The following is an 11,029-nucleotide window of genomic DNA, read 5'->3' on the forward strand; positions in this document are numbered from 1 at the left end:
CACCCTATGCTTGACCGCACCTCACTTTTGGAAGGTAAGAACTAACCCACACAAGCTGCGGTTAATCTTAGCGGCTCAGTGCAATTCATTCGGTTATATGGGCTAGACTTTTAAAAAATACTATTCTAAGTTTCGGGCTTTTGGGCCTTTAAAAAATAGCATTTTGAGACCATTTTGACTTCTTTTTAACTAAGCCTTTCTTTATCAAGTTTCAACCACAAGAACACAAAATGTCAACCTGTCACAAGACTCACAACATTCCAAATCAAATACACAATTATAGAGTATCAAGTCTTGACTATAATATGACTTAAATCTCAACCTATCAAATTAAACATGTGTTTATTAAACACATTAACACATTAATAAATCTAAACTTGTCACAACAATCCAAATCAAACACACAATTCTAAAGTATCAAGTCTAAACCATAACAAGAGAATTCTAGTATAGAAAAATCAAACATTAGTGAACTCAAAAAAAAATTATAAATAGTATGAGAAAATACCCAGGAACTCTTTGAGCCTTTGAGAAATCTAGGCTAAAGCTGAATCTCTAAATTACCCCTGAAATTACAAGAAAATAACCCCCAAAAAAAAAAAAAATTAGAATCAACAAGAAATATTCAGTGAACTCAAAATAAAACCAAAAAAAAATAGGGGTTAGGATTACCAAAGACAGAACTACGTAGTGGCAAAGCCACGGTGGAGAACGGAGATAAGAAGGAGATTAACTGACTTAGGGATTAGGAATTCCATGAGACCTTGAGAGGAAAGTCTTTCATTGTGAAAGAGAGACTGAGAATCAGAGACGAGTCTTGAGAGTGTGAGACTGAGAGCCTTGTGTTCTTAAAGAGTAGAAGGTTAGGTCATAGGTGGGACTAGGAGCCTAAGATTGAGAATTTGAGAGGGAAAAATTATTGTTTTCTCAGCAGGATTAAGGTATGGAAAAAAAATTATGTGGCTGAGGGCAAAAGATTAGAGAAAAATGGTTAGGTGGGACTTAGGAGCTTGAGAATCTGAGATTGAGAGGAAAACTTTACTATTTGTTCAACGGGATTAGGGTTTGGAAGAAAAATTATGGACTGAGAGCAAAAGAGGAGAAAAATGGTTAGGTGGGAGAATGACATTGTGAGATTGAGAGGGAAACACTAGACTTTGTTTGGTGGGATTAGGGTTTGGAAGAAAATGAAGGTGACTGTGAGACTATCTGACTGAGCTAAGTGATGGAGTGAGTTGAGTCTGAGAGACTGAGAGCAAAAGTCTAAAAAAGAGACAGAGACAAGTTAGAGTGTTAGACAACTGAGTATGTGTGTGGCTGAGAGTAAACAAGAAAAAAAAAAAAAAAAAAGGTCTTACACAGTGACTTAAAACACTAACCAAATACGGCATCGTTTTTCTTTTTCTTTTTCTTTTTTTCTTTTTTTTTTTTTTTTTTTTTTTTTTTGTTTTTTTTTTTTTTGTTTAAATGCAAGACAACTTAGACAAGACCGAGTGAGACTATTCAGACTTTAGGACTGACGCACGCTAACATTTTTTATTTATTGATAGACACACTAACGATTTTTTTTTTTTTTTGACTTTGTACGCGGGTGAGAAAGAAACTAAGAGTCCTCATAAAAAATAAAAAAAATAAAAAAAATAAAAAAAAAAAACCTAAAGTTTGAGCACGATGTGCTCAGCACGCCATATATTTTTAAACAAAGCATGAGCCACGACGTGAGAAATTGAGAGCATGGCGTGCTCAGCACACCATATTTTTTTTTTTTTAAAATTATATATATATTGAACATACTCAGTGCGGTTCAATTCTCGGTGGTGTGCAGATCTCAGCACTGATGGCCGCACCGATCCGATGTTGGTACTAAAGAGATACTACTGATCACTGTGCTGGGAACTTTCAACAAAGCTTTGGGGGCGCGGATCGATGTGATCAAACCGGTTTTAGTTGATGCCGGTAGATCAACGAACAAGCCTTGGAGTAGTACTTGTATAATTATATAATAGAGCACCTGCATCAATGTATATATAATAGAACAAGCGGTATAAGAGTGGGCACACTTTGATTAGGTTTCTAATCTTTGATGTGTGATCTATTGACCCCTGTTGTCATGAAAAAGATGAATCGATTGCAAAATTGAATGAAGCCAATAAATTGAATGAGAATTTAAAAAATAATTTTTCATCTCACCACTAAAACTCGTCAATCATTAACACTGTTTGCAATTCATAAAAGCCATGCTTGGTAAGGTATAGCACTTGCACAGTAACAAAAATGGTGTTTGTTTTAAAAAAAAAAGGGTATATCTTTTCTCTCTCTTATATACTCATGCATGATATGCTTCATTGTGCCTAAAAGAAAAGAAAAAAACAAAATGATTCAAAATACTTTTAAATATGATTGTAAGCGTGTTTCTGGGAGATGTGGAAGTTATAAGATGTACCTCAAAAGTAATGGTCTCCATCAAACGGTTATGATTATGTGTGAGTTTTTATGATTCTCTTGTATCATTATTTTTGCATGATGAGACACTTATGCTTACTTGCAAAAGTTTCACATACAACACGCAATTCTTTGCTACTCTTGATACAATGTGATTTGGCCATTTAAAGTTACTCTTGTACTAGTATGAGTTTTTTTTTTCTTTTTTTTTTAATACAAAAATTTGTGTTTTTGCTTTTAAATTATTTTGAAACTTTGAGTTTTTCATTCACATGTTTAACTCTTTTTAATCTAGCTTGGTTCATGATTTTGATTATTTCATGTTTGCATACACTCCATTCTTTTTCCTCTTTGAAAAGTTCATGTTTTATGCATCTCAACACCACCTTGATGCATCGAGTTTATTTTCTCATATTTCTGTTTGCTCGATACCTATGTCGATCTATCAAAGTCTTCTCGACATGACCCTCGATACCTCTCAATAGATCAAGCTCCTCTTGCATGCTTTTCATGTGTGATTCATATTTTGCATTTTTGTTGTCCCTTTTGTGTCCATAGCATCTTGTTTTCATGTTTTTCATATTGGTCTATGGTTCCTTGCTCTCCTTGTTCCCTCTATGTCAGTTTTTTGTCTGTCTATGGTCAAGTTTTTTGGATTTCTATGCCCTTTGACAATTGTATCAAAAAGGAGAGAAATTTGAGATTTGAATGTTATTCCTCAGGAGAGTAATAGATTTAGGGGGAGAACTTCATGTTAAAGGGAGTTTTTTTTTTTTTTTTTTTTTTTTTTTTTTTTTTTTGTGTAACTAACTTAGGGGGGGTGTTAGTTTGATACACTTTGATATTGATATGTTTTGAGATGTGTATCTTTGTGCTTTGGTTCACATGCTACCATTGAGATATTCTTCTTGTTTATTCTACTAGCATTGTGAATAAAAGTTTTCTTGAGCTTATTTATTTAACTTGTCAATGTTTTCCACATGATACCTTGATGCATCTTGTTTAGCACCTTTCAAGAAAGATAGGTTAAAGCAAAGTCAAGATTCTGAGCTTTCTTCTTGCAACATCTTCCAAGGTTCAAATCTTTTAGACTAGGCTTTTGTATTTTTAGTGTAAATTAATTTGGGAGATTGTTAAGTTAATGTTCTCTCATGATTGTTTTTGCAGTTTTGTCATGGATTGCCAAAGGGGGAGATTGTTAGGGTCATATTTTTTACATATTGGCATATCTTTTGATAAAATGCACTTTACTAGTAATTGGGTAAATCTAAGATGTGTTTAGGATATCAAGAAGTGTGTTGATAAGACAAAGCAAGTGGTTTCATTGAAGACAGGAAGATTACTCAAGAACTACTCAAGAAAAGCTGAATCTGCAGGACCCGATACCTCTTCAATACCTATCAATCTATAGAGATTTAATGAAGCTTGATACCTATCTCGATACCTCTCGATTTATCGAGCTGCGGGATTTCAGAATATAGCATTCAATGTTTTAATCCTATTGGCTATTTGTTTTAGGGTTTGTGTAAACCTAATGAGAATAGGAGAGCCCATTTAAGAGGCCCATTAAGCTCCTATTTAAATAAGGAGGTAGAGAAAGAAAACCCAAACCCTAGAAAGGTTCATAAAGTTTTCTTTTTGAAACTCTAGCCTCCTCCTACAGAAGAAAGAGATATTGTTGCATTTCTTATACGTCTTTGGATTCTGTAACCAAGCAAAGTTTCTAACACCAACCATTGAAGATCTTATTGGTGTTTCTATGTGAAGTTATTTTTAAATCAACTACAACAATCAAAGGGTTGTTGTTGAGTTAGTCATGTACAGGGATTCAAGCAAAAAAGTTAGTCATGTACTTGGATCCGTGCAAATGAAAAATTCTTTTACAAAATCAAGTTCGATTGGGGATATGAGCAAAAGTTCAACTGTAGGTTTGTATTTGGGATAGGCCTGGTAGTAGTAAGACTCTTTATACTTGTAATCGCAAGTTATTAATTAGTGGATTCTTGGGAGTAGTGACTTGAAAATCACCCGGTGGGGATTTTGCCTTGCGAGAGGTTTTCCCCATTTGTCAACAAATCACCTTGTCAATTTAATTTCTGTTACACATTAGTTTATTTAGTGATTTTTTCATGCCTCCATAATTTGCATGTAATTTGACCTAATTAATTAGCTTGGGTAATTGAATTAATTAACTGGGGTCAATCTATAACCAAACATAACTAATGGGAATGGAAACTTTTGACCATTTTGGGTGAAACAGAATGAAATTGATAATTATGGTTTTGAATGCTAATATAACATTTTAGGAGTTTTACAAGCTTGGATGTTAATGCTCTTAAAGCATTAGTATTGGGGGTGCCAAAACTTCTAAAATGCTATAGCACCCAAAAAAACCAAAATGCTAACTACATCCGATCTTCAAAAGTTAAGAAATTAAATAGAACTTTGCTACAGTATTAGAACTCACATCTAGGTTTATAAAAAAAAAATAAAAAAATTAACTTTTAGCATCTCCAAAAGCTACTTTATCTATTTTAACACACCATTTCAATTCAAAACTCACCCTACAACCCATCTCTTATTTTTCACATCACACCCAACTCTACTCATTTATTTATTTGTTTCTCTCCCTTCCTCTTGGTATCTTTCTCTCCCTTCCTCTTTGTATTCTTAAGCAACCAGCAACCACCAAAAACCCAGTACCACCCCACGACCCACCACTGTAAGTATAATAGCAAAATCAAGTTATCCACCGTAGATTTACCAACAAAAAGCCAAATAAATCAAACCCACCAGCAAGTATCCACCCAAAATCATCACCATGCAAACCTACCACCACAAACTTGACTAAAATCACGACCAAAACTCGATTGAAACCCAAAATCAACCCACATTGCTCCACAGAAATCAACCAAAGAGAGAGGCAATGAGAGAGTCGGAGAGAAGTAGAGACTTGAGAGAGAGAGAGAGAGAGAGAGAGAGAGAAATTTGATAAATAAATAATATTTTTAATAAAATGTAGAGTAAATTAGATAATTTGATATATGGTATTTTGAAAAGTAATTGTGTATAATAAAATAAGTATATTCTTATGCTAAAATAGACAATTTTTTCTTAAATTAATACAAATACTATTTGATGACGTTGTCTATTAACTTCTCTAGTTAACTCCTGGTTCTGCTGTGTCAGTTCTGCCATTGCTGCTACCATGGACTGTAACTATTGTTGGACGGTCATGGGGGTGATGGCACACAATTTGGGTGACTGAAGGCGTTTCCACTCACCTGGTGTCCTGGACTAGTGGCCATTGACCTAGTTCGAACTATGCAACCTTTTTGTCTGGGAAAGAGCAAAGAAGTTAACACTTAGAAACTTTTTTCTTTAGCACTCTTATTCCCACAAACGGTGCCAACTAATGATGCACGAAAATCAGTAGGATGTAATACTTCAGGCTATGATGATGGTTGTAAGTCCTGAAAAGAAAGAAGAATTGTCAAAGGTGACCAATGTAACTCGGCCAAGGACCCTCCGACGGTTAAGTTAGTTTTCTCTCTAGGACACAAGGATGGAAAATAGTGAATGGTTAGAGCTTATCTTGGGTGAATGGAATTTGTTCCTTTTATAGAGAGTTAGTAGTGGGTCTACTTGTTTAGATCCACTATCATCATGGATGATATGGGCGGTTAATGGAGAAAATGGGGTATATGGAGCCAAGTTTGAGGAGTCTCTTCCACGTAGTAAAAGCAATGTGTCATGTTATGATTATGTGGAACATTTTGGAGAATTATTAGTAGGATTTATTGAGTGTAATTCAATCGTCTATGTATACACATATACTCGTCCATGTATTTAATCATCCATAAAGGAATACTAGACTGGACCATTTCATTATTAAAGGACGAGTGTTGTTCACTCATTCTTAGATTGCTTCCTTTAGACATGATTTGGTCATGGACGACATCCAAGGATAACTTAACCTTTGATCCCCATCAGTAGCTAGAGCACCCGTGGAATGTGGAGCACTTGAGGAAGTATTACCAGTAAAAAGGACTCGTCATGAAGGATAGCATGGACGAGTCTAAAGATTACTAGTGATTTCTAGTAGTTTATCTATGTAATCTTTTAGCACTTATGTTTTTCAACAGTATCTTATGTTTTCTAGCATTTGAATTCCCTAAAAAGCACTAGCTACTAGCATGTGCTATGGACGATGTCATGAACAAAGTCCTTGTATATAAAGTAATTTAAATTCCCTAAAAAATGACTAAGTACTAGCATAGACGATGTCTTTGGACTGCTACGTACTAAGTTCTCTGACGTTTATGGAAGATGTTATGTATAGTTATTGTATATAAAGTTGCTTGAATTCTCTAATTTAAGTGTATTGTGAAATTAATTTCCATATTAAATTAAAGACATTTAAAATCTCTGGGAGATATATCGTCATGAGCCATCCTTAAACGAGGAAAAGGAAAATTGCCATAAAATCTAAGGCAATAATGATAAGTGCAAAGGGAAGGAACAAACCTCCTAGTACACTCATCCAAAAAAATTAAAGACGAAGAAAAGCATGCATGCGATACTTTTTATGGACAACACGTCCAACCTGCCAAATAATCCAAGCTATGGATAAAAAGAATAACCAAACAAAGTTTCAAGAATAAGTCTAAGGACGAGGAAAATGTACATATATTCCAAAATGAAGTCCTAAACATGGACGAGAAACACTTGGACTTAAATTTGGCAATATGGATAAAAGTGCTTTCATAAATAAAAAGGGTAGACGACTATCTTCCAAAAACCCATAAGAAAGTTAAGCCTAAACAAGGCAATTGTATCAAGACTCGTCTTTAAACATGGACGAGCCAAATGTACTTGAATAAACTTAAAGTGGTCCATAACAACAAACCCTTTCTAAAAATTAAAAAATAAAATAAAATAAAACAAAACAAAACAAAAAGCAAGGAAATAGATAAAATGGAAATCATTTCAAGGGGATAAACCACTGGGGGCATCACCGCCAGATTTTGGACCGTCATTAGCAGGCTAAGTAGAAGCATCGTCTTCAACATTAATGTATAGAGCTCGTCTGGAGAAGAGAGCTTTTAGCAACAACACGAAGCATAATAGGGCTGAAATCTATCTCAAGGAAAAGCTCAAGCATGTCCATACGGAAATCTTCAAATCTCGCAGCGTAGTTCTTGTCCAAGAGATCAGTGTACTCACTAGATGCCTTGAACTCTTTGATAGCTACTCCTTGGCCTCTCTAAGAAGGGTATAGAGCTCGTCTATTCTTTTTTGCAGATGATCAAGACAAGTGTCCTTCTCAACAATGTTTGCTTTAAGCTCTTCAATAAGGTTCTTTAACTTCTTCACCTCTTCCTCAAGCTTAACCCTCACTTCAGCCCAACGATTGGACTCCGTCTGCATTTCACGAATCTGTGCCTCCAGTCTAACCCTTTCATGGTCCAACTCATAAGCTTGTTTGGACACTGCCATAAAATTTGACATAGCCTGTATAAGAAGAATTGGATGTACGATAAGTAGACGAATATATCAATTTATGGATGGTTCAAGATGAAGAAAATACCTTGAAGAGACTGTGAACTATGGAATGTTCAAATTCCTTCACAGACATGTCATAACATACAACAATGTCCTCTTTAGTCACAACTTGTTGGTACCTTTCCCAAGCAAGATCTTCGTTTTCAAGAAGATTCATAGAAGCACTTTTGGGAGGTTTGGACGAGCTAGTTTTAGGAGGGTTAGACAAGTCTAAGTCAAAAATCTGTACAGACGGTTGCTTAGTAGAGGTAGGAGGGACGACTGAGCCAGGTTTGACGATCTCAAATTTGGACGACTTATGCTTCGCCTTTTTATGGCCTCGATGGCTTGGAAGACTTCCCATGTCAACTGTCTTAGACAGAGTCTTCCTTTTTATCCCCTACTGCTAGACGAGGTTGGGAATGAGTCCCTTCTTGCATAGTTTCCTCATCTGCCAATCCCTTCCCCTTATTTTCTTTCATGGTTGTCATTCCTGCAAAGAAGAAAAATGTTAGAGTTTGGGCAAAACAAGTAATAAAAATGCTAAGGAGAAAACTCATGTCTTCGATTGTTAAGCTCGTGTGCAAGTGCTTCTTCAATAGGTTTAGGGCCAAGTTCCCAACTCGCAAGATGGTGAAGTGTCACTAAGTAGTGAAACGTCCTATTCGCAAAAGAACGAGTTCGCTGGACGCGGTCTAGATGGAATTTGGGCAAAGCAAGTCATCTTACAGCTATTTAAAAAAGAAAAAGAAAAAAAAAAAAAAAAAAGGTTAGACGAGTATAACAAAAGAAATGAAATAAGTAGTGAAAAAGGGACATACTCTCTGAACGAAGATCCCATCTCACCAGTATAGGGAGGAAATGGATCCCTGCCTATCTCAACAGGGTTTCCTGTGCAAAACCCGGAGATGAAGAAGAACTCCGTCTTTCACTTCCTATTAAACGTGGGGAGGGACTTTACCAATCTACAGTTTTAACCCCTAGCTGAGAATTAGTAAAAATCTAGGGATTGACTGATTTCAAAGGGCTTGTAACAGTATAAGAACTCGTCCATAGTAAGAGGACAGTTCTCATCAAATACTTTCCTCCACAAAACTTGCATAGAGACGATAAGCCTCCATGCATTAGGATTAAGTTGGTTATTTCCTAGACCTAACCTAAAGAGTATTTCTCTGGCAAAAGCATTAAAAGGTAACCTAAGTCCTTCTAGAAGGTAAGACTTATAGATACCTACCCCAAAACGAGGGTGACTACACAATTCACCACAGCCGGCCAATCGAGGATTAAGGTCGTCTGGGATCTGGTACCAACTCTTAAGGGAAGTAAGTTTTTTCTCATCAATTTTAGAAGAAATGCCTATTGCACAGCTATACAAAGTCTTCCTCTTCACTTGAAAAAGGAGACAAAGGGGCACTGGTGGATGTGCCAGCAAGTGACCCAAAAGCCATCCTTGTCCTCATCTCCTCTTGGAAAACATCCAAAGGAACTCCAGGAACCCCAGACGTATACTGCTTGTCCGTGGTGTTTCCCCCACTACTACTGTTGTTACTACTATCAATGCTACTACCACTAGGGTTACTATCATGGTACTCATCTATCTCCCTATCTTCACTATTGTTAGACGAAGACACTATGATTTCAGACATTTTGAAAAACTGAAGAAAAGCCTAAAGACGAGAAAAAGAGGATACCTAACTCTATACGAGGATGACTAAAGACGGAAACTTCTAGATGAGGCGCTGAACGACAAAGGTCAGAGGAGAAAATATAGGAAATGTGAGAGGGTAGGAGAGGAATTCCACTATTTATAGGCGATAGACCCAGTCACTAAAACAACGCAACCAACCAAATGGAGCCACGTGGCATTTCTCTCGAAGAATGAAACGACATTATGAATGAACCTCGAGATTGCACCACGTGTCAACATCAGGGACACGGTCTAAAAAAAATCAAATAAATAAAAAAATCAATCAAATTGCCACAAATCGAAGCAACAATGACTGACAACACAAGGATGAGGGGGCAACTAATGGGGATCAGAGGTTAAGTCGTCTATGACCAGATCACGTCCAAAGGAAGCAATCTAAGAATGAGTGAACAACACTCGTCCTTTAACAACGAAATGGTCCAGTCTAGAATTCCTTTATGGACGATTAAATACATGGACGAGTATATGTGTATACATAGACGATTGAATTACACTTGATAAATCCTACAGATAATTCTCCAAAAAGTTCCACATAATCATACCACAACACATTGCTATTACTACGTGAAAGAGATTCCTCAGACTTCGCTCCATATATCCAATTTTCTCTATTAACTGCCCATATCATCCATGATGATAATGGATCCAAACGAGTTGACCCACTACTAACTTTCTATAAAAGGAACAAATTCCATTTACTCAAGGTAAGTTCTAACCATTCACTATTTTCTATCCTTGTGTCATAGAGAGAAAACTGACTTAACTGTCAGATGATCCTTGTTCAGATTACACCGGTCATCTTTGACAGTTCTTTCTTTCTTTTCAAGACTTACAGCTATCATCATAGTTCGAAATATTACAACCTACGGATTTTCGTGTATCATCACTATTAAACTAACCATTTAAAAGTGGGTTCCAGTTAACTCAACTGGTAAAATCTCTGATAGTTGAATAAAAGATCTGGGGTTCAATCCCTACCTACACCAAAAATCGATTGATATCTTGATCTATTGATAAAGAGCTATCATTAATAGCGAACGCCGTAGATTAGAACTCTCTCCAAATAAAAAAACCATTAAAAAAAAATCCTATGCTAATGCTCCTGTAGACCTATTAGCTATTGGGCACAAGAAATTATAAACTGTTTAAATGATTGTACTTAAGAAGTCTGTTTTTTTCCCCCCAAGAGAGCATATTGTACTCCAACCCACAAGCTATCATTTCAGGCCGTACCCTAACCCCGACCACTAAATCCCGTATGATAAAGAAAGTTTGCAGCCACTCAATGGAAAAAAATATCTGGCTCCTGTATTCACTTCAACTCCTCCACTCCAG

This window comes from Quercus robur, chromosome 3, assembly GCF_932294415.1.
Source record: "Quercus robur chromosome 3, dhQueRobu3.1, whole genome shotgun sequence".
NCBI lineage: Eukaryota > Viridiplantae > Streptophyta > Magnoliopsida > Fagales > Fagaceae > Quercus > Quercus robur.